Source organism: Cololabis saira, chromosome 8, assembly GCF_033807715.1.
Source record: "Cololabis saira isolate AMF1-May2022 chromosome 8, fColSai1.1, whole genome shotgun sequence".
Lineage (NCBI taxonomy): Eukaryota > Metazoa > Chordata > Actinopteri > Beloniformes > Belonidae > Cololabis > Cololabis saira.
In genome coordinates, this window is record NC_084594.1 from 28,474,450 (window position 1) to 28,478,513 (window position 4,064).

Genomic DNA, 4,064 nt, shown 5'->3' on the forward strand with positions numbered 1-4,064 from the left:
TCATAACTATTTATTTTATGTTAAGTCATGGATTTGATCATATGGTTTATGTGGCCTTATATTTTAGTGATGACCTCAAATTTCCTCTGCTGTTTTGGTCCTGAGTCACATGTATTGGTCTATATATTAAAAAAAAAGTTACTTTGAGATTTATTTCTCAATGCCCTCCAAAGGCAGATTTAGCGTCGCGCTTCATGTTGATACGGTTTTGTCATTGAAAATCGTTGTTTTGCCAGTATACTGGATTCATATTTGGTCGTAGATTCTTTTGGTTGTTGGGATAAAAGAAAATTTGATGTAGACTGTGTCTGTGAAACAATAATAATCGGTGAAAAAAAAATAAATAAATTGATGATTATTTCTGTACCGTTATAGTTACACAAGTAGATTCAAAAAAACGGTGAAGACCATGTGTCAATGCTGAATGCATGGAGACATCTGTATGTGATGTAAGACAACAAAACCTTGCTGTATTACAAATAAACCCATTTTCTGTATGACCTGTCTCTTTGAATGGAAGTCACTGTCACGGATCCACTTCAAAGCAACATATAATCGTTTTTTTCTTTTCTTATGTATATATACTGTACATTTACAGATACAGTATATGTTGCCAGCTTTTACCAGGAGAGGGCAGAACTAAGCAATTAAAATGAAAAAGGCCCAACGCAGGAACCCTTAAAAACATATTTGACACCATTTTCTAACCTTGTATAAACTGTCTTGGTTTCCTGACGTGGTGTACTGTCATGCTTTCCTTTGTCAGTCGGATCGGAGACCCTCTTTGCAAAAACAGAGATCCAAAAACATGTTTGTATTATTATAATGGTTTTAATTGCATAACAAGATTCCTCCGTAGTCAGACAGAGTGCAGCTGACAACTACTAGTTGGCAACTTTTTTATCCATAAAAAGTAATTTCATACTTTTACTACAGTAAAAATTCTCTCCCTCCTCTGGTTCTTAGTGGTGAGGTGACAAACACTTGTACGAAACTGTTGTTAAATGAGTTTGTGTGGGTCACATCCAGGTACTCTGGCTTCCTCCCACAGTCCGAAACCATGTATGTCAGGTTAATTAGTCATTGTAAATTGCTCATACATGTAAGTGTGTATGGTAGTTTGTCAATACGGCCCTGTTCAAAGTGTCCCGCTGACTTTCGTCTGAAGAGAGATGGGAAAGCTTCCAGCTGATTCCTAATTATACCCTAAATAAGAATTTAGACGGCATTGGACAGTACATTTGGGAAAAGCAGTTGCAAACAATTACTACTAATGATAATGATAATAATAATAATCAAACACTTCAACAAATTTATAGGTGACCTTGAAATATCATTGAATATGGTGATTGCTCCTTTAGTTTCAGAGCAGTGTTTTGTTTCTCTCAGTGTTGCTTTAGTATTTTTTCTTCATGAGCTGTAATTATAACAGGGTATGTTATATATCTATTTATTCTTCTTACTGAGGAGGTTGATACAGTGATATCAGGGAGATGCCAGTTAGATGTAAAAATGTCTTTGTGTTTCCCTGAACGTCTTCTGGTTGTTCTTTGGGGATAAGAAATGCTGTTAAAGGCGACTTCCTTTAATTGGTAAAATATTAACCTTTGGATTTGAGCAGCCTTCTAACATATCGACGGGAAAAGAAGAGTGGGATCACCTTTGGTGAGGCAGACATTTTTTTTCTCTCTCTCTGGTGGAACTTTTTTAGTAGATGGACCTGACATGGAAAAAACAAGATGTTTTTTCACGTCTGTGTCTGCGGTAGGCTTGAGGTACCGGCCGAACAGGTTTCCACTGAGCTGTTTGGCTCGTCCGTCCACTTTTAAAAGCAGACAATGTTTTTGAAACCAACAAAAACAAAAAGAAGGAAAAGGTCTTATCAAGTCTTATCAACCTATCAAGCTCCATACAAAAGTGCAGTGCATGAGTTAGTACCAAGTCCAACAGTCAAGTCACGCAGCAGCAATGCCAAGATGCAGCAATAAAACAATTCTACATATCAAGAAATCCAGCAGAAAGGAGTGGAGGGGTCAAAGTCTCATTGTTAACACAGCGCATGTAAAAAAAATATATGTCACCAAACCAAAAGTGGTACGTGCAAGAAAAGCTTTTAAAGCATTTCTAACACTTGCTTTTGTTTTTTTTTTCCTGTTGCAGTGGACAAAATCAGAAATGCGCCTTCAATCTTTGTTCTGGAGATGAGAGTCCAGGTTCTCAGAGGTATAGAGATGCAAGTAGCTGCCTTTGGTGGAATGATAAAGCTACTACACAGTAATTTGTTAATGTTCAGTCAAACAAGCAATATTAGACCCATTTAGCTGAACTGTGGTGCATATTGGTGTTCAGAAGTGAAATTAAGATATTACCTGCGTTTTCTACTTTGATAAAATGTCAAATAATGTTGTTAAAAAGGTTGATATCCTAATTTGCAGTTGCACAGTAAGTGCAGATAAAAAAATAATATTTCATTGACGAACTCATTATCACACATATATGTATAAAAGGAAAAGAAATACTAATTCGATTTAACAGAGTTTTGTCTTAGTACAAAATGAAATATTATATTGTCTTTTTACATCTTGCATAACATTTTTGGATACGGTTTTTATCACAGTCTCTCACTTTTGGGATCCCACCAAGCAATTACATCTGGACACCTTGGTCACCTTGAGTCTTTTCTTCTTCATCCTTCCTGTTATATATTTCCTGGTGTAGATGGAATTCTTCTGTTGCATGACTGAGATCTTGAAGTGAAATATGAAGTTAAAAAAAATTATTTTTGCTCCTGGAATTATTTTGCAGCAGTAGTGGATGTTTTCCACTTGTAAATAACTTATCGTGGACTCCAACCTTTTTGTAAATCCCCATATGACCTTTTCCCAGCTCAATGGGCAGTGACAGTTGTTTCTCTGAGATCATCACTAATGCATTTCCTTCTTGGAATTGTATTAATATACACCTCACTGGAGCAGGCCGACAAAATGCCCAAACTTCTACATTTTAAGAAGGAACTAATACTTCCTGATGATAACCAATGCATTTAAATACCTGACAGCTACTGAACCTCTAAAGTAAGCATGTACTTTGTTTCTTGCACCGCATTTAGCCTTTGTGTTGATTATAACATTGTGTAACATCAATCAATCAATCGTCAAATTTTATTTATATAGCACCTTTCATCCAGGTACATGAAATACAAAGTGCTTTGACATTTTGACTGAAAAATAAGCGTAATAAACAAAAAAATAAAAACTGGGAGACCAAAAAAATAAAAACTGGGAGACCAATGCACACTGACATACAATATAGTTAATTAAAATGAAAAAATTATAAAAAGTTCAAGGATTAAGGCTAAAAAATAATCGGTCCACAGCAATAAAATATAATGATAAAAACATTACAATAAATAGATAAATAAATAAAACAAATACCTTTACAATACTATACAATTTGATGCTACATAAAAGCCAGACCAAAGAGATGAAATTTTAGTCTACGTTTAAAAATGTCCACATTTCCAGCTCCTCCTCTAAACATGTATTGTTTATTTGAAGGTGTTTTTATCTTATATTAAAACCTAATTTCTTTGTCAACATCAGACATGAAACAGGGTGTATGTATGTTCAAGGATGAGCAGCAGTGATGGGGCAAATTTAATGTCTGAAACAGCTTTATAAATGTTTTGGCAGCAGGAGCATTGAAATCAACTTTTTATATCCCATTCTCAAATTAAATATTCACAGATGTATATATATATATATTGTAAATTCAAGTAAGAAAGTCAAAGCTTATGTGTAAACATGTTGCATTAAATTATTGTAATTTCTTGTTTTATAACTTAATCAAGGTATTTCACCAACAGTACTTTGAATAATATTTGAATATATGGTGTTTTCATTTATTCTTGATGTCTCTGGGTTCTTGCTGCCTTATTGGCTCCTCTTGTGCCAGAGACCTCCCACATAAATCAGTGCCGCGGAAAGAGCCGCTCATGCCGCTGATTGGCTCCGAGCTGCGCTCCAACCACTGCTATGTAGTGATTCCTCTCACTCCAACGTGAA